Genomic DNA, 21,588 nt, shown 5'->3' on the forward strand with positions numbered 1-21,588 from the left:
CACACACAAGTCCATTCCCTAACATAGACCCTTTGTGAAACAAGGAGAAACATTGCTCAATGTCGTCAAGATATGCATGGTTTTGAAACCAGGCTATCAAACATTTGCTATGTTGTTCAGGAGCCTAGGGGAAATGAAGGCGAGGGTTATGGTGCTCCATCGGACAATACAGTATGAAAACGTAACAGTCAGGTCAAATGAACTGAGCTTCTGAACTTCTGGTGGTGCATTTATCTGCTAGACTGTTAAGTTTTATGCCAACCTTCCTTTTGTTATATAGTTGTAATTTGCTTTGGTGCGATACAAAATTTATTCTTAATGTGCAGCCACCGCCTAAAGAAAACAGCAAGCCATTTTTGTATAGTGTAGGGTGTTCCCTATATTTGCACTGGTGGCGATCTTTGATGCCGAGTGGATGTAATTTGTGCAATCACCTTAATAGCCTAGCATTAGTTTCGGCCTTATTTATTTCCTAGTCTTCTTTTTCCCTAGTTTGCTAGTGGCCGCAACTACCATGGGCCATATACGGGCCGTAGAATCCATGGGTCCCCTACGGGCCGTCGATAAATGGGCCTGTAATCGGTGGGCATCGGGCCATCGGATAAATGGGTCTACATGGGCCATAATTGGGTGTAATTGGTATCGGCCCAGCACGGTAACATGCCGTTAATAGGTCGTAGGACAGCAAAGGCTTAATTCTGTCACAGGCATAACGGGTCGTTAATGGGCCAAAATATAGGACGGGCTGGAAACGGCGCAACGGGTTAACAAGCCAGAAACGGGCCGACTCTTGCCATGGGCCAAATTTGGCCCATTAGGGTAACAGGCCAGTAATGGGCCGACTCTTGCCATGGGCCGAATTTGGTCCATTAGTGGAACAGGCCAGTAACGGGCTGACTCTTGCCATGGGCCGAATTTGGCCCATTAGGGGAACAGGCTAGTAACGGGCCGGAAGTAATCAAGGGCCGAAAAGGAGCCCAAGAACGTATGGTAGGCCGAATGCTAACACGGGCTGGAAACGGCCCATGTAAATCACGGGCCGTTAACGGGTATAAAGAAAATTACTATTCATTATGGGCTAGAGTCACCGTGGGCCTTTACCTGGGCCGGCCTATTATGGCACACTAAAATCTTATGGGCCTTTACCTAGGCCGGCCCATCATGGCCCGCGAAATCTTGTGGGCCTTTAGCTGGGCTAGCCCATTATGGTCCGCAAAATCTCGTGGGCCTTTAGCTGGGCTGGCCCATTATGGTCCGCAAAATCTTGTGGGCCTTTAGTTGGGCCGGCCCATTTAAACTTGTTGGGTCATGCCATGTGTCGACGTATCATAGGCGCCTTTTGTCCAATGAGTGGATGACATCTGTCCCGACGATGAGCCAACATGTGTTTCCTCTAGCCAATGATGATTTTACACATGGAAAATCCCCATTGGTCGGGGCTGTTAACGGGTTATCGGATCCAAAACCCGACCCAATAGCTTAATGGCGTTCCGTTACGGTGGATGCCACGTGTCGGTCACCCTTGACGAAAGCACTTCTGTGACGCACGATTTATCATCATGGAAGTGGACACTTCCATGATGATAATTTTGGTAATGTCATGGAACACTTCTACGACAGCACGGGTATGACTATCTTGATTCTGTCATAAATTTGTCACGGATGTACATGCATGACAAAAAAATCGACCTACTGTGACAAACACGTATCATCACGGAAGTGTATTTTTTTTGTAGTGCACCTCTAGTGCCCATCTTCTGGTATATAAGGTCTTTTGACCTACAAAAAAATGAGCAGAGGACTTTCGGGATGGAGCACCACCGTCTCGAGCCGGAACTTGGGCAGGAGGACTTTTTCCCTCCGGCGGAGAGATTTCGCCTGGGGAAATTCCCTCTCGGAGGGGGAGATCGAAGCCATCGTCATCACCAACAACCCTCTCATCTTTGGGACCCTAATCTTCAACAACACCATCTCATCTCAAAACCCTAGTTCATCTCTTGTATTCAATCTTTGTACCGGAACCTCGGATTGGTACCTGTGGGCCGGGTGACTAGTACTGTTGATTACATCTTGTAGTTGATGCTAGATGGTTTATTTGGTGGAAGATCATATGTTTAGATCCATTATTCTATTTAATATCCCTCTGATCTTGAGCATGAATATTATTTGTGAGTAGTTGTCCTTGTTCTTAAGGCCACGAGAGAAGTCATGTTGCATGTAATCATGTGAATTTGATATTCGTTTGATATATTGATGGTATGTATGGTGTGATTCCCTTAGTGGTGTTATGTGAACGTCGACTACATGACACTTCACCATCTTCAGGCCTAAGGGAATGCATTGTGGAGTAGTTATTAGATGATGGGTTACTAGAGTGACAGAAGCTTAAACCCTAGTTTATGCGCTATTTCGTCAGGGGCTGATTTGGATCCATATATTTAATGCTATGGTTAGATTGTTATCTTAATTCTTCTTTCGTAGTTGCGGATGTTGGGGTTAATCATAAATGGGAGGCTTGTTCAAGTAAGAACAACACCCAAGCACCGGTTCACCCACATATCAAATTATCAAAGTAGCGAATGCGAATCAAACCAACATGATGAAAGTGACTAGATGAAATTCCCGTGTGCCCTCAAGAACGCTTTTCTTATTATAAGAGATTGTTTTGGCATGCCCCTTGCTACAAAAATGGTTGGGCTATCTTGTTGCACTTTATTTACCGTTAGCATTACTTACCCATTACAAATTATCGTACTATGAAACAACTTGTTACCGACAATTTCAGTGCTTGCAGAAATTACGTTGCTAAAACCGCTTGCCATTTCCTTCTGCTCCTCGTTGGATTCGACACTCTGATAACCCACAAGTATAGGGGATCATTTGTAGCCTTCTTCGATAAATAAGAGTGTCGAACCCAACAACAAGCTAAAGGTAGAACAAATATTCCCTCAAGTTCTATCGACCACCGATACAACTCTACGCACACTTGACGTTTGCTTTACCTAAAACAAGTATGAAACTATTTTGAAGAATAAAACTACGAGTACTTTGTGAGAATAAAACTACGAATAAATTGCAAGATAATAAAAGTGGATAGATTTTGTCAACAAGAAAGTCATTTGTCCCTAAGTAATCGATAACAAGACCGGTAATCATTCTTGCAATTTTACATGAGGGAGAGGCATGAGCTAACATACTTTCTCTACTTAGATCATATGCACTTATGATTGGAACTCTAGCAAGCATCCACAACTACTAAAGATCATTAAGGTTGTGAAACCCAACCATAGCATTAAGTATCAAGTACTCTTCACTCCCATACGCCATAACCCACTTATCCGCGTTTAGGCTGCTGTGACCCCCGCAACACCGACAATAAACAAACCATGAACATATTGCAACACCCTACAGCGGGTCCCCCTATGTTTGTGTGACACAGAGGGCACCATAGGATAGCACCATAAATAAAATATACAATCAAACCAACCAAGATCACGATTAACCCATAGGACAAAACAGATCTACTCAAACATCATAAGATAACCATAGATCAATCAAAAATACTATATGGAGTTGAGCGCCATGTTTAAGTAGAGATTACGGCGAGGAGAGGGGGTGTTAAACCGCTGCATAGAGGGGGAGAGAATTGGTGTTGACGGTAGCAAGATTGTTGATGTAGATCATCGTCACGATCCTTGTCTAGGCGGCGCTCCGGCGCCATCGGGAGAGAGGGGGAGAGAGCACCACTCCTTCTTCTTCCTTGGCCTCCCCCCAGATGGGAGGAGAGTTCCCCCTCAGGTCCATGGCCTCTATGGAGGTGGAGGGGCGGGAGCCCCTCCAAAATTGGATCCCCCTCTCTGTTCTCTTCTGTTTCGCGTTTCCCAGATCTGGCCCTCCACCATTTCTTAAATTCCCATAGATCCGTAACTCTGATTGCAGTGAACTTTTTACACAATTTTTTTTTCCATAAATTATCTTTCTTGTGCCATAATAAGGGCCCCATCCGCCTTACGCGGAGGGCATAAGACACCTCGGCGTGCCCTGGTGTATCTTGGGGGCTGTGGGTCCCCGTTTGCATTGATTCCACCTCCCAAAAATCACATATATTCCAAAATAATTCTCCGTAAATTTTTATCGCGTTTGGACTTCGTTTGATATGGATTTTCTGCGAAACAAAAAACATGCAACAAATAGGAACTGGCACTGGCCACTAATCAACAGGTTAGTCCAAATAAATCATATAAAATGTTGCCAAAAGTGTATAAAAGTTGTATAATATTGGCATGAAACAATCAAAAATTATAGATACAACGGAGACGTATCAGCATCCCCAAGCTTAATTCCTACTCATCCTTGAGTAGGTAAATGATAAAAAAGATAATTTTTGATGTAGAATGCTGCCTAGCATAAACTTGATCATATATCTAATCATGGCATGAATATTAAGACATAAGTGATTCAAAGCAATAGTCTACAATTTTACATAAAGATATCAATACTCAGGCATCCCAACAAACAATCATGTCTTTCAAAATATTAATGCTAAAGAAAGCTATCCCTACAAAATCATATAGTCTTGTCATGCTCTGTCTTCTTGACACAATGTATTTATCATGGACAACCCCGATGACAAGTCGAGCAATTGGTTAATACTTTTTAAGGCGCTTCAGCTCTTTCAACCCTCACGCAATACATGAGCGCGAGCCATGGATATAGCACTACGGGTGGAATAGAGTATGATGATAGGGGCAAATATAGAGAAGACAAAAAGGTAAGGAAGTCTCACATCGACGCGGCTAACCAACGGGCTATGGAGATGCCTATCAATCGATATCAATGCGAGAAGTAGGGAGTGCCATGCAATGGATGCACTAAGAGTTATAAGTGTATGAAAGCTCAATATGAAAACTAAGTGGGTGTGCATCCAACTTGCTTGCTCATGAAGACCTCAGGCATTTGAGGAAGCCCATCATCGGAATATACAAGCCAAGTTCTATAATGAAAAATTGCCACTAGTATATGAAAGTGACTAAATAGGAGACTCTCTATATGAAAAACATGGTGCTACTTTGAAGCACAAGTGTGGCAACGGATAGTAACAATGCCCCTTCTCTCTTTCTTTGTTTTTTCTTTTTTTCTCTCATTTTCCGTAGTCTCATCTCGACTTGTGGGGGAATCATAGTCTCCATCATCCTTTCCTCACTAGGGCAATGCTCTAAAAAAATTAATAATGATGATCATCACACTTCTATTTACTTATAACTCAAAAGAAATAAAAATTACAACTCGATACCTACAACAAAGTATGACTCTATATGAATGCCTCTGGCAGTGTACCAGGATGTGCAATGATCTAGCATAACAACGATATCAAAAAACGGACAAGCCATGGAAATATCATGCTAGCTATCTTACTATCATGCAAAGCAATATGACAATGAATGCTCAAGTCATCAAAACGGAAGCGGTGGAAGTTGCATGGAAATATATCTCGGAATGGCTATGGAAAGGCCATAATAGGTAGGTATGGTGGCTGTTTTGAGGAAGATATAATAAGGCTTATGTGTGATAGAGCGTATCATATCACAGGGTTTGGATGCACCGGCGAAGTTTGCAACGACTCTCGAGGTGAGAAAGGGCAATGCACGGTACCGTAGAGACTAGCAAATTTTGGAAAGGTAAGAGTGCGTATAATCCATGGACTCACACATTAGTCATAAAGAACTCACATACTTATTGCAAAAGTTTATTAGCCCTCAAAGCAAAGTACTACTACGCATGCCCCTAGGGGGATAGATTGGTAGGAAAAGACCATCGCTCGTCCCCGACCGCCACTAATAAGGAAGACAATCAATAATAAAGCATGCTCCAACTTCATAGCATGACGAGAGACTATACGTGCATGATTCGGGAATGTCAAACCTTAACACCAATTTCTTACTAACCACAACTGTTTACTAGTACCTCCCACATATTCCATCTCTATATCACAAAACTATTGCAAGGAATCAAACATATCACATTCAGTGATCCACAAGTTTTATGTAGGATTTCATGACTAACCATGCAAATGACCAATTCCCGTTGACACTCTAAATAGATATAAGTGAAGCATGAGAGTTTAATTATTTCTACAAAATATCATGCTCTAATAAATATAAATGAAGAAAAAGAGCATTCTACAAATAACGGCTTTCCATGTGAAGAGAAACAGGCAATCCAAACTTCCAATTATATAAGTGAAGCACATGATGCATTCTATAAAGACATACTCAAAAGATATAAGTGAAGTGCAATGAGCATTCTATAATCAACCATGGACTATCTCATACCAGCATGGTGCATAAAATAAAAATGAAAACTGAACACAAAAGACGCTCCAAGATTTACACAGATCACATGAACGAAACGAAGACGAAAACATATCGATACTTGTTGAAGAAAGATGGAATGCCTTCTCGGGCATCCCCAAGCTTAGACGCTTGAGTCTCCTTGAATATTTACTTGGGGTGCCTTGGGCATCCCCAAGCTTGAGCTCTTGCCTCTCCTCCTTCTCCTCGAATCGAGACCTCCTCGATCTTTGATCACTTCATCCACACAAAACTCAACAGAAAGCTCGGTAAGATATGTTAGTATAATAAAGCAAATACCAACTCTAAGTACTGTTGCAAACCAATTCATATTTTGGTTTTGCATTGTAGCTACTATATTATAACTTTTCCATGGCTTATACCACCGATAAAAATCGATAGTTTTATCAAAGCATGCAAACAATGCATCAAAAACAGAATCTGTCTTAAACAGGACAGTCTGTAGCAATCTGAACATCTACCATACTTCTAGTACTCCAAAAATTCTGAAAAATTAGGAAAAATTAAACAATTTGTATATAAATACTGTGCTAAAAGTTTCAGAAACTTTAGACGTTCCAGTAGGTTTATTTAGCATAAGGTAACATGTCAATGTCCGAACTGATGGCAAACCCCGCCCATTCCACAATCATAGTCATTTGATATTTTGGAATGGGAAAACCTTGTCAAAGTTTGCTTATTGTTGTACGCAAAGACACGCATTTCATATCTTGGAATGGGACAACCTTGTCAAAATTTTCTATTGATGTTAGCAAGAAGACATGTGGTTGATACTTAAGAATGGGATGCCCTTAGCTATCAGTAGCATCTCGATCGATTTTTCTTTATTCTTTAGTTGTGAAGTAAATATTGGCTCTAACATGTGAATCGCATAGATGCATAATCATTGATTGTTTTGAATGTTCTCTATGAATTGCCAGGCCTGTGAGTTTGATTGCAATGTACAGGCACGCTAAAAAGCGGCTCAAACTTTTTGTACATGTGAAACTGCTGCAAACGAGGTGATCACTGTGCATCCTGGGAATAATGCTAGTACATATTGTTTTGCATGTTCATACAATGATAGTGATACAAGAATTCGAACTAATCAAACTAAATTCATTCATACACGGACGAATTTCATATAAACATGCCCGATTTTATTACATTTCATACATTCTTCAACTAAAAAGAGGCGCACTATAGGTATAATTAATTAACCTAATCTATGATCTACGGTGCCCATTTCCCGTGTTCGGCTGAGCCGAACAGAAGCTTATTCTCCAGCACACCTCTCCGGCTCCACATCGCCACCAAGAAGCTAACCGGTCGTCAATGCTCAACCCACCAAGCTTGGCTTCAACCGGAGAGTAGCAGCGGTGGCCTTACTTGGACCCCAAGCGGCGGCCACCTACCGTGTTCTACTCTTCCTCGTTTTTTGTGTGGCACGACCTCATTGGCAGCGGGGCAGGGCCTCGACGGAGCCGGTGATGTCCTCTGTCTCATTGTTGGCGGGGCGGTGCCTGGGCGGAGTAGGGGAAATCCTCCCCCTCGTTGTCGGCAGGGCGGGGCCTCGGCGGAGCCTGCAATGTCCTCTACCTCGTTGTTGGCGGGGTGGGGCCTCGGTGGAGCAGGGCCTCACCGAAGCCGGCGAAGTCCTCCGCCTCGGTGCCAGCGGGGCGGGGCCTCATCAGAGCAGGCGATGTCCTCTGCCTCATTGTTGGTGAGGTGGGGCCTCGGCGGAGAAGGGCCTCGCTGAAGCTGGCGAACTCCTCCACCACGGTGCCGGCAGGGCGAGGCCTCGGCGGAGCCGGCATTGTCCTTTGCCTCGTTATCGGTCTGCCAAACAGTGCCTCGCCCGCTTCATCGCCATCTTTGTAGGCGGCCTCAACCTCCGCCACCCACACACGATACCGCCAGCGTGCGAGGCGGCTCTCGCGGGCAAAGTGGTATGACTCGAGCAGCGCCTCCTGCTCCGCCAACTCTGCGGCGACCTGCTCCTCTGCCTGCAGGTGCTCCTAGAGGACATGGTGGTTGTAGGCGGCGTCGGCCTGCACCTCCCGGAACTGCTCCTCACGCTTCTTAAAAGTTTGGTCCTACGATGCTTATGTGAAAAAGTTTGAGGCTGATAAGCTCGAACCCAAAGCGGATAAATGCATCTTCATAGAATACCCAAAAATAGTTGGGTATACCTCCTATTTCAGATCCGGAAGCAAAAGTGATTGTTTCTAGAAACGGGTCCTTTCTCGAGGAAAAGTTTCTCTCGAAAGAATTGAGTGGGAGGATGGAGGAGAATTGATGAGGTTATTGAACCATCACTTCAACTAGTGTGTAGCAGCGCACAGGAAGTTGTTCATGTGGCACCTACACCAATTGAAGTGGAAGCTTATGACAGTGATCATGAAACTTCGGATCAAGTCACTACCAAACCTCATAGGTCGACAAGGATCTATACTACTTCAGAGTGGTACGTAATCCTCTCTTGGAAGTCATGTTGCTAGACAACAATGAATCTACGAGCTATGGAGAAGCGATGGTGGGCCCAGATTCCGACAAATGGCTCGAGGCCATAAAATCCAAGAGAGGATCCATGTATAAAAACAAAGTATAGACTTTGGAAGAACTACTTGATGGTCGTAAGGCTGTTGGGTGTAGATGGATTTTAAAAGGAAGACGGATAATGATGGTAAGTGTCACCATTAAGAAAGCTCGACTTGTCATTAAGATGTTTTCCGACAAGTTCAAGGAGTTGACTACGATGAGACTTTCTCACTCGTAGCGATGCTAAGAGTCTGTTGGAATTATGTTAGCAGTTACTGCATTATTTATGAAATCTTGCAGATAGGATGCCAAAACATTCTTTCCTCGATGTTTTTCTTGAGGAAAGGTTGTATGTGATACAACCAGAAGGTTTTGTCAATCCTGAAAGATGCTAACAAGTATGCAAAGCTCCAGCAATCCTTCTAAGGACTAGAGTAAGCATCTCGGAATTGCAATATACGCTTTGATGATATGATCAAAGATTTTGGGTTTATACAAAGTTTATGAGAAACTTGTATTTCCAAAGAAGTGAGTGGGAGCACTATAGAATTTTTGATGAGTATATATTGTTAACATATTGTTGATCAGAAATGATGTAGAATTTCTGGAAAGCATACAGGGTTATTTGAAAAGTGTTTTTTCAATGGAAAACCTAGATTAAGCTACTTGAACATTGAGCATCAAGATCTATAAGGATAGATCAAAAACGCTTAATAGTACTTTCAAATAAATACATACCATGATAAGATTTTGAAGGAGTTCAAAATAGATCAGCAAAGTTCTTGGCTGTGTTACAAGGTATGAGCATTGAGTAAGACTCAAGACATGACCATGGCAGAAGAGAGAGAAAGGACGAAGGTCGTCCCCTATGCTTTAGACATAGGCTCTACAGTATGCTATGTTGTGTACCGCACCTGAAGTGTGCCTTGCGATGAGTCAGTCAAGGGGTACAAGAGTGATCCAGGAATGGATCACATGACAGCGGTCAAACTTATCCTTAGTAACTAGTGGACTAAGGAATTTTCTCGATTATGGAGGTGGTAAAAGAGTTTGTCGTAAAGGGTTACGTCGATGCAAACTTTGACACTAATCCGGATGACTCTGAGTAGTAAACTGGATTCGTATAGTAGAACAGTTATTTGGAATAGCTCCAAGTAGCGCGTGGTAGCTGCATCTACAAAATGACATAGAGATTTGTAAAGCACACATGGATCTGAAAGATTCAGACTCATTGACTAATAAACCTCTCTCACAAGCAAGATATGAACAAACCCCATGGGTGTTGGATTCATTGCAATCACATAGTGATGTGAACTAGATTATTGACTCTAGTGCAAGTGGGAGACTGTTGGAAATATGCCCTAGAGGCAATAATAAAATGGTTATTATTGTATTTCCTTGTTCGTGATAATTGTCTATTGTTCATGCTATAATTGTATTAACCGGAAACCGTAATACATGTGTGAATACATAGACCACAACATGTCCCTAGTAAGCCTCTAGTTGACTAGCTCGTTGATCAATAGATGGTCATGGTTTCCTGACCATGGACATTGGATGTCATTGATAACGGGATCACATCATTAGGAGAATGATGTGATGGACAAGACCGAATCCTAAGCCTAGCATAAGATCGTATAGTTCGTCTGCTAAAGCTTTTCTAATGTCAAGTATCATTTCCTTAGACCATGAGATTGTGCAACTCCCGGATACCGTAGGAATGCTTTGGGTGTACCAAACGTCACAACGTAACTGGGTGGCTATAAAGGTGCACTACAGGTATCTACGAAAGTGTCTGTTGGGTTGGCACAAATCGAGACTGGGATTTGTCACTCCGTGTAAACGGAGAGGTATCTCTCGGCCCACTCGGTAGGACATCATCATAATGTGCACAATGTGACCAAGGAGTTGATCACGGGATGATGTGTTACGGAATGAGTAAAGAGACTTTCCAGTAACGAGATTGAACAAGGTATCGGGATACCGACGATCGAATCTCGGGCAAGTAACGTACCAATTGACAAAGGGAATTGAATACAGGATTGATTGAATCCTCGACATCATGGTTCATCTGATGAGATCATCGTGGAATATGTGGGAGCCAACATGGGTATCCAGATCCCGCTGTTGGTTATTGGCCGGAGAGTTGTCTCGGTCATGTCTGCATGGTTCCCGAACTCGTAGGGTCTACACACTTAAGGTTCGGTGACGCTAGGGTTGTAGAGATATTAGTATGCGGTAACCCGAAAGTTGTTCGGAGTCCCTGATGAGATCCCAGATGTCACGAGGAGTTCAGGGATGGTCCGGAGGTAAAGATTTATATATAGGAAGACCAGTTTCGGCCACCGGGAAAGTTTCGGCGGTCACTGGTATTGTACCAGGACCACCGGAAGGGTCCCGGGGATCCACCGGGTGGGGCCACCTATCCCGGAGGGCCCCATGGGCTGAAGTGGGAAGGGAACCAGCCCCTGGTGGGCTGGTGCGCCCCCCTTGGGCCTCCCCCTGCGCCTAGGGTTGGAAACCCTAGGGGTGGGGGCGCCTCCACTTGGCTTGGGGGCCAAGCCACCCCCTTGGCCGCCCCCCCCCCCCATCTAGATGGGATCTAGAGGGGCCGGCGCCCCCCTGGCCCCTATATATAGTGGAGGGGAGGGAGGGCAGCCGCACGTAAGTCCCTGGCGCCTCCCTCTCCTTCCGTGACACCTCTCCCTCTCGTTGGTGCTTGGCGAAGCCGTGCTGAGATCCCGCTGCTTCCACCACCACGCCGTCGTGCTGCTGGATCTCCATCAACCTCTCCTCTCCCCTTGCTGGATCAAGAAGGAGGAGACGTTTCTCCCAACCGTACGTGTGTTGAACACGGAGGTGCCGTCCGTTCGGTGCTCGGTCATCGGTGATTTGGATCACGACAAGTACGACTCCATCAACCCCGTTCTCTTGAACGCGTCCGCTCGCGATCTACAAGGGTATGTAGATGCACTCCTCTTCCCCTTGTTGCTAGATGACTCCATAGTTTGATCTTGGTGATGCATAGAAATTTTTTAAATTTCTGCTACGTTCCCCAACAGTGGCATCATGAGATAGGTCTATGCGTAGATTCTATGCACGAGTAGAACACAAAGTAGTTCTGGGCGATGATTTGTTCAATTTCCTTGCCGTTACTAGTCTTATCTTGATTCGGTGGCATTGTGGGATGAAGCGGCCCGGACCGACCTTACATGTACACTTAGTGAGACAGGTTCCACCGACTGACATGCACTTGATGCATAAGGTGGCTAGCGGGTGTCTGTCTCTCCCACTTTAGTCGGATCGGATTCGATGAAAAGGGTCCTTATGAAGGGTAAATAGCAATTGGCATATCACCATTGTGGTTTTGCGTAGGTAAGAAACGTTCTTGCTAGAAACCCATAGCAGCCACGTAAAACATGCAACAACAATTAGAGGACGTCTAACTTGTTTTTGCAGGGTATGCTATGTGATGTGATATGGCCAAAAGGATGTGATGAATGATATATGTGATGTATGAGATTGATCATGTTCTTGTAATAGGAATCACGACTTGCATGTCGATGAGTATGACAACCGACAGGAGCCATAGGAGTTGTCTTAATTTATTTATGACCTGTGTGTCAATGAAAATGCCATGTAATTACTTTACTTTATTGCTAACCGTTAGCCATAGTAGTAGAAGTAATAGTTGGCGAGGCAACTTCATGAAGACACGATGATGGAGATCATGATGATGGAGATCATGGTGTCATGCCGGTGATGATGGTGTTCATGTCGCGCCTCGAAGATGGAGATCAAAAGTGCAAGATGATATTGGCCATATCATGTCACTTTATGATTTGCATGTGATGTTTCTCATGTTTACATCTTATTTGCTTAGAATGACGGTAGAATAAATAAGATGATCCCTCGCAATAATTTCAAGAAAGTGTTCCCCCTAACTGTGCACCGTTGCTAAGGTCCGTTGTTCTGAAGCACCACGTGATGATCAGGTGTGATAGGTTCTAACGTTCGCATACAACGGGTGTAAGCCAGATTTACACACGCAATACACTTAGGTTAACTTGACGAGCCTACCATGTACATACATGGCCTCGGAACACGGAAGACCGAAAGGTCAAACATGAGTCGTATAGTGGATACGATCAACATGAAGATGTTCACCGATGATGACTAGTCCGTCTCACGTGATGATCGGACACGGCCTAGTTGAGTCGGATCATGTATCACTTAGATGACTGAAGGGATGTCTATCTAAGTGGGAGTTCATTGAATAATTTGATTAGATGAACTTAATTATCATGAACATAGTCTTTGCAAATTATGTTGTAGCTCACGCTTTGGTTCTACTGTTTTAGATATGTTCCTAGGGAAATTTTAGTTGAGAGTTGACAGTAGCAATTATGCGGACTGGGTCCGTGAACTGAGGATTGTCCTCATTAATGCACAGAAGGGTTATGTCCTTAATGCACCGCTCAGTGTGTTGAACCTCGACCATCGTCTGTAGATGTTGGGAAACATATGACATACACGTCTTGATGACTACGTGATAGTTCAATACGTAATACTAACGGTTTAGAATTATGGCACCAAAGACGTTTTTGAAACATCGCAGAACATATAAGATGTTCCAAAGACTGAAATTGGAATTTCAGACTAGTTCCCACGTCAAGAGGTATGAGACCTCTGACAAGTTTCTTAAGCCTACAAACTAAGGGAGAAAAGCTCAATCGTTGAGCATGTGCTCAGATTGTCTGAGTACTACAATCGCTTGAATCGAGTGAGAGTTAATCTTCCAGATGAGATAGTGATAGTTCTCCATAGTCACTGCCACCAAGCTATTAGAGCTTAGTGATGAACTATAACATATCAGGGATAGACATGATGATCCTTGAGCAATTCGCGATGTTTGACACCATGAAAGTAGAAATCAAGTAGGAGCATCAATTGTTGATGGTTAGTAAAACCACTAGTTTCAAGAAGGGCAAGGGAAAGAAGGGATACTTCATGAGACGGCAAATCAGTTGTTGCTCTAGTGAAGAAACCCAAGGTTGAACCAAACCCGAGACTAAGTGCTCCTATAATGAGGGGAACGGTCACTAAAGCAGAACTACCCTAGATACTTGGTAGATGAGAAGGCTGGCAAGGTCGACAGAAGTATTTTGGATATACATCATATTATTGTGTACTTTACTAGTACTCCTAGTAGCACCAGGGTAATAAATACCGGTTCGGTTGCTAAGCGTTAGTAACTCGAAATAAAAGGCTGCGGAGACTAGCTAAAGGTGAGATGATGATATGTGTTGGAAGTGTTTCCAAGGTTGATGTGATCAAACATCGCACGCTCCCTCTACCATCGGGATTGGTGTTAAACCTAAATAATTGTTATTTGGTGTTTGCGTTGAGCATAGACATGATTGGCTTATGTTTATCGCCACACGGTTATTCATTTAAGGAGAATAATGGTTACTCCATTTATTTGAATAATACCTTCAATGGTCTTGCACCTAAAATGAATGGTTTATTGAATCTGATCGTAGTGATACACATGTTCATGCCAAAAGATATAAGATAGTAATGATAGTACCACGTACTTGTGGCACTGCCATTTGAGTCATGTTTGTATAAAACGCATGAAGAAGCTCCATGTTGATGGATCTTTGGACTCACTCGTTTTTTGAAAAGATTGAGACATGCGAACCATGTCTATTGGTAGATATGCATGAAGAAACTCCATGCAGATGGATCGTTTTGACTCACTTGATTTTGAATCACTTGAAACATGCAAATCATACCACATGGGCAAGATGACTGAAAGGCCTCATTTTCAGTAAGATGGAACAAGAAAGCAACTTGTTGGAAGTAATACATTTTGATGTGTGCAGTCCAATGAGTGCTAAGGAACGCAGTGGATATCGTTATGTTCTTATTCACAGATGATTTGAGTATATGTTGAGTATATTTAGTTGATGAAACACAAGTCTAAATTATTGAAAGGTTCAAGTAATTTCAGAGTGAAGTTGAAGATCGTCGTGACAAGATGATAAAATGTCTATGATATGATCACAGAGATGAATATCTGAGTTACGAGTTTGGCACACAATTAAGACATTGTGGAAATTGTTTCACAACTAATATCGCCTGGACCACCATAGTGTGATGGTGTGTCTCAACATCACAACTGCACCCTATTGGATATCGTGCATACCATGATGTCTCTTATCGAATTACCACTATCGTTTATGGGTTAGGAATTAGAGACAACCGCACTCACTTTAAATAGGGCGCCACACAATTCCGTTGAGACGACATCGTATGAACTATGGTTTAGAGAAACCTAAGCTGTCATTTCTTAAAAGTTTGGTGATGCGATGCTTATGTGAAAAAGTTTCAGGCTGATAAGCTCGAACCTAAAGCGGATAAATGCATCTTCATAGTATACCCAAAAATAGTTGGGTATACCTCCTATTTCAGATCCGGAAGCAAAAGTGATTGTTTCTAGAAATGGGTCCTTTCTCGAGGAAAAGTTTCTCTCGAAAGAATTGAGTGGGAGGATGGAGGAGACTTGATGAGGTTATTGAACCGTCACTTCAACTAGTGTGTAGCAGGGAACAGGAAGTTGTTCCTGTGGCACCTACACCAATTGAAGTGGAAGCTTATGATAGTGATCATGAAACTTCGGATCAAGTCACTACCAAACCTCATAGGTCAACAATGATGCATACTACTTCAGAGTGGTACGTAATCCTGTCTTGGAAGTCATGTTGCTAGACAACAATGAATCTACAAGCTATGGAGAAGCGATGGTGGACCCGGATTCCGATGAATGGCTCGAGGCCATAAAATCCGAGAGAGGATCCATGTATAAAAATAAAGTATAGACTTTGGAAGAACTACTCGATGGTCGTAAGGCTGTACGGTGCAGATGGATTTTAAAAGGAAGACGGACAATGATGGTAAGTGTCACCATAAAGAAAGCTTGACTTGTCGTTAAGATGTTTTCCGACAAGTTCAAGGAGTTGATTACGATGAGACTTTCTCACTCGTAGCGATGCTAAGAGTCTATTGGAATTATGTTAGCAGTTACTGCATTATTTATGAAATCTTGCAGATAGGATGTCAAAACATTCTTTCCTCGACGTTTTTCTTGAGGAAAGGTTGTATGTGATACAACCAGAAGGTTTTGTCAATCCTGAAAGATGCTAACAAGTATGCAAAGCTCCAGCAATCCTTCTAAGGACTAGAGTAAGCATCTCGGAATTGCAATATACGCTTTGATGAGATGATCAAAGATTTTGGGTTTATACAAAGTTTATGAGAAACTTGTATTTCCAAAGAAGTGAGTAGGAGCACTATAGAATTTTTGATGAGTATATGTTGTTAACATATTGTTGATCAGAAATGATGTAGAATTTCTGGAAAGCATACAAGGTTATTTGAAAAGTGTTTTTCAATGGAAAACCTGGATTAAGCTACTTGAAGATTGAGCATCAAGATCTATAAGGATAGATCAAAAATGCTTAATAGTACTTTCAAATAAATACATACTGTGACAAGATTTTGAAGGAGTTCAAAATAGATCAGCAAAGTTCTTGGCTGTGTTACAAGGTATGAGCATTGAGTAAGACTCAAGACCTGACCACGGCAGAAGAGAGAGAAAGGACGAAGGTCGTCCCCCTATGCTTTAGACATAGGCTCTACAGTATGCTATGTTGTGTACTGCACCTGAAGTGTGCCTTGTCATGAGTCAGTCAAGGGATACAAGAGTGATCTACGAATGGATCACATGACAGTGGTCGAACTTATCCTTAGTAACTAGTGGACTAAGGAATTTCCTCGATTATGGAGGTGGTAAAAGAGTTCGTCGTAAAGGGTTACGTCGATGCAAACTTTGACACTAATCCGGATGACTCTGAGTAGTAAACCGGATTCGTATAGTAGAACAGTTATTTGGAATAGCTCCAAGTAGCGCGTGGTAGATGCATCTACAAGATGACATAGAGATTTGTAAAGCACACATGGATCTAAAAGGTTCAGACTCATTGACTAATAAACCTCTCTCACAAGCAAGATATGAACAAACCCCATGGGTGTTGGATTCATTGCAATCACATAGTGATGTGAACTAGATTATTGACTCTAGTGCAAGTGGGAGACTGTTGGAAATATTCCCTAGAGGCAATAATAAAATGGTTATTATTGTATTTCCTTGTTCATGATAATTGTCTATTGTTCATGCTATAATTGTATTAACCGGTAACTGTAATACATGTGTGAATACATAGACCACAACATGTCCCTAGTAAACCTCTAGTTGACTAGCTCGTTGATCAATAGATGGTCATGGTTTCCTGACCATGGACATTGGATGTCATTGATAACGGGATCACATCATTAGGAGAATGATGTGATGGACAAGACCCAATCCTAAGCCTAGCACAAGATCGTATACTTCGTCTGCTAAAGCTTTTCTAATGTCAAGTATCATTTCCTTAGACCATGAGATTGTGCAACTCCCGGATACCGTAGGAATGCTTTGGGTGTACCAAACGCCACAACGTAACTGGGTGGCTATAAAGGTGCACTACGGGTATCTCCGAAAGCGTCTGTTGGGTTGGCACGAATCGAGACTAGGATTTTTCACTCCGTGTAAACGGAGAGGTATCTCTGGGCCCACTCGGTAGGACATCATCATAATGTGCACAATGTGACCTAGGAGTTAATCACGGGATGATGTGTTATAGAACGAGTAAAGAGACTTGCCGGTAACGAGATTGAACAAGGTATCGGGATACAGACGATCGAATCTCGGGCAAGTAACATACCGATTGACAAAGGGAATTGAATACGGGATTGATTGAATCCTCAACATCGTGGTTCATCCGATGAGATCATCATGGAATATGTGGGATCCAACATGGGTATCCAGATCCCGCTGTTGGTTATTGGCCGGAGAGTTGTCTCGGTCATGTCTGCATGGTTCCCGAACCCGTAGGGTCTACACACTTAAGGTTCGGTGACACTAGGGTTGTAGAGATATTAGTATGCGGTAACCCGAAAGTTTTTCGGAGTCCCGGGTGAGATCTCGGATGTCACGAGGAGTTCCGGAATGTTCCGGAGGTAAAGATTTATATATAGGAAGACCAGTTTCGGCCACCGGGAAAGTTTCGGGGGTCACCGGTATTGTACCGGGACCACCGAAAGGGTCCCGGGGGTCCACCGGGTGGGGCCACCTATCCCGGAGGGCCCCATGGGCTGAAGTGGGAAGGGAACCAGCCCCTGGTGGGCTGGTGCGCCCCCTTGGGCCTCCCCCTACGCCTAGGGTTGGAAACACTAGGGGTGGGGGCGCCTCCACTTGGCTTGGGGGCCAAGCCACACCCTTGGCCGCCCCCCCCTATCTAGATGGGATCTAGAGGGGCCGGTGCCCCCCTGGCTCCTATATATAGTGGAGGGGAGGGAGGGCAGCCGCATGTAAGTCCCTGGCGCCTCCCTCTCCCTCCGTGACACCTCTCCCTCTCGTTGGTGCTTGGCGAAGCCCTGCCGAGATCCCGCTGCTTCCACCACCACGCCGTCATGCTGCTGGATCTCCATCAACCTCTCCTCTCCCCTTGCTGGATCAAGAAGGAGGAGACGTCTCTCCCAACCGTACGTGTGTTGAACGCAGAGGTGTCGTCCATTCGGCGCTCGGTCATCGGTGATTTGGATCACGACGAGTACGACTCCATCAACCCCTTTCTCTTGAATGCTTCCGCTCATGATCTACAAGGGTATGTAGATGCACTCCTCTTCCCCTCGTTGCTAGATGACTCCATAGATTGATCTTGGTGATGCGTAGAAATTTTTTAAATTTCTGCTATGTTCCCCAACACGCCGTACCACCTGCTCCAGCTTTGCTACCTCTTGAGCACTTGCGTTGGTTTTCCCTTGAAGAGGAAAGGGTGATGCAGCAAAGTAGCATAAGTATTTTCCTTAGTTTTTGAGAACCAAGGTATCAATCCAGTAGGAGGCCACGCACGAGTCCCTCGCACCTACACAAACAAATAAATCCTCGCAACCTATGGGATAAGGGGTTGTCAATCCCTACACGGTCACTTATGAGAGTGAGATCTGATAGATATGATAAGATAATATTTTTGGTATTTTTATGATAAAGAGAAATCAAATATGCAAAGTAAAATAAATGGCAAAGGAAATAACTAAGTATTGGAAGATCAATATGATGGAAGATAGACCCGAGGGCCATAGGTTTCACTAGTGGCTTCTCTCCAGAGCATAAGTATTCATGGTGGGTAAACAAATTACTGTTGAGCAATTGACAGAATTGAGCATAGTTATGAGAATATCTAGGTATGATCGTGTATATAGGCATCACGTCCGAGACAAGTAGACCGACTCCTGCGTGCATCTACTACTATTACTCCACACATCGACCGCTATCAAGCATGCATCTAGAGTATTAAGTTCAAGAGAACAGAGTAACGCTTTAAGCAAGATGACATGATGTAGAGGGATAAACTCATGCAATATGATATAAACCCCATCTTGTTATCCTCGATGGCAACAATATAATACGTGCATTGCTGCCCCTACTGTCACTGGGAAAGGACACCGCAAGATTGAACCCAAAGCTAAGCACTTATCCCATTGCAAGAAACATCAATCTAGTAGGCCAAACCAAACTGATAATTCAAAGAGACTTGCAAAGATAACCAATCATACATAAAAGAATTCCGAGAAGATTCAAATATTGTTCATAGATAAACTTGATCATAAACCCACAATTCATCGGTCTCAACAAACACACCGCAAAATAAGATTACATCGAATAGATATCCACAAGAGAGGGGGATAACTTTGTATTGAGATCCAAAAAGAGAGAAGTAGCCATCTAGCTAATAACTATGGACCCGAAGGTCTGAAGTAAACTACTCACACTTCATCGGAAGGGCTATGGTGTTGATGTAGAAGCCCTCCATGATAGATGCCCCCTCCGGCGGAGCTCTGGTAATGGCCCCAAGATGGGATCTCATGGATACAGAAAGTTACAGCGGTGGAATTAGGGTTTTGGCTCCGTATTTGGTAGTTTGGGGGTACGTAGGTATATATAGGAGGAAGGAGTACGTCGGTGGAGCAACAGGCGGCCCACGAGGGTGGAGGGCGCGCCCAGGGGGCAGGCGCGCCCCCCTACCTCGTGGCCTCCTGGTTGATGTCTTGACGTAGGGTCCAAGTCCTATGGATCATGTTCGTTCCGAAAATCACATTCCCGAAGGTTTCATTCTGTTTGGACTCCGTTTGATATTCTTTTTCTGCGAAACCCTAAAATAGGCAAAAAACAGCAATTCTGGGTTGGGCCTTCGGTTAATAGGTTAGTCCCAAAAATAATATAAAAGTGTATAATAAAGCCCAATAATGTCCAAAACAGAATATAATATAGCATGGAACAATCAAAAATTATGGATACGTTGGAGACGTATCAAGCATCCCCAAGCTTAATTCCTGCTCGTCCTCGAGTAGGTAAATGATAAAAACAGAAATTTTGATGTGGAATGCTACTTGGCATAATTTCAATGTAATTCTTCTTAATTGTGGTATGAATATTCACATCCGAAAGATTCAAGACAAAAGTTCAATATTGACATAGAAATAATAATACTTCAAGCATACTAACTAAGCAATTATGTCTCTTCAAAATAACATGGCTAAAGAAAGTTATCCCTACAAAATCATATAGTCTGGCTATGCTCTATCTTCACCACACAAAGTATTTAAATCATGCACAACCCCGATGACAAGCCAAGCAATTGTTTCATACTTTTGGTGTTCTCAAACTTTTTCAATCTTCACACAATACATGAGCGTGAGCCATGGACATAGCACTTTAGGTGGAATAGAATGGTGGTTGTGGAGGAGTCAAAATAAGGGGAAGATAGTCTCACATCAACTAGGCGTATCAACGGGCTATGGAGATCCCCATCAATAGATATCTATGTGAGTGAGTAGGGATTGCCATGCAACAGATGGACTAGAGCTATAAGTATATGAAAGCTCAACAAAAGGAACTAAGTGGGTGTGCATACAACTCGCTTGCTCATGAAGACCTAGGGCATTTTGAGGAGGCCAATCATTGGAATATACAAGCCAAGTTCTATAATGAAAAAATCCCACTAGTATATGAAAGTGATAACATAGGAGACTCTCTATTATGAAGATCATGGTGCTACTTTGAAGCACAAGTGTGGTAAAAGGATAGTAGCATTGTCCCTTCTCTCTTTTTCTCTCATTTTTTTATTTGGGCCTTTCCTTTTTTATGGCCTCCTTTTTTTATTTTATTTTTCGTCTGGAGTCTCATCCCGACTTGTGGGGGAATCATAGTCTCCATCATCCTTTCCTCACTGGGACAATGCTCTAATAATGATGATCATCACGCTTTTATTTACTTACAACTCAACAATTACAACTCAATACTTCGAACAGAATATGACTCTATGTGAATGCCTCCGGCGGTGTACCGGGATATGCAATGAATCAAGAGTGACATGTATGAAAGAATTATGAACGGCGGCTTTGCCACAAATACAATGTCAACTACATGATCATGCAAAGCAATATGACAATGATGGAGCGTGTCATAGTAAACGGAACGGTGGAAAGTTGCATGGCAATATATCTCGGAATGGCTATGGAAATGCCATGA

The sequence above is a fragment of the Triticum dicoccoides genome, chromosome 4A (genome assembly GCF_002162155.2).
Source record: "Triticum dicoccoides isolate Atlit2015 ecotype Zavitan chromosome 4A, WEW_v2.0, whole genome shotgun sequence".
NCBI classification, from domain to species: domain Eukaryota; kingdom Viridiplantae; phylum Streptophyta; class Magnoliopsida; order Poales; family Poaceae; genus Triticum; species Triticum dicoccoides.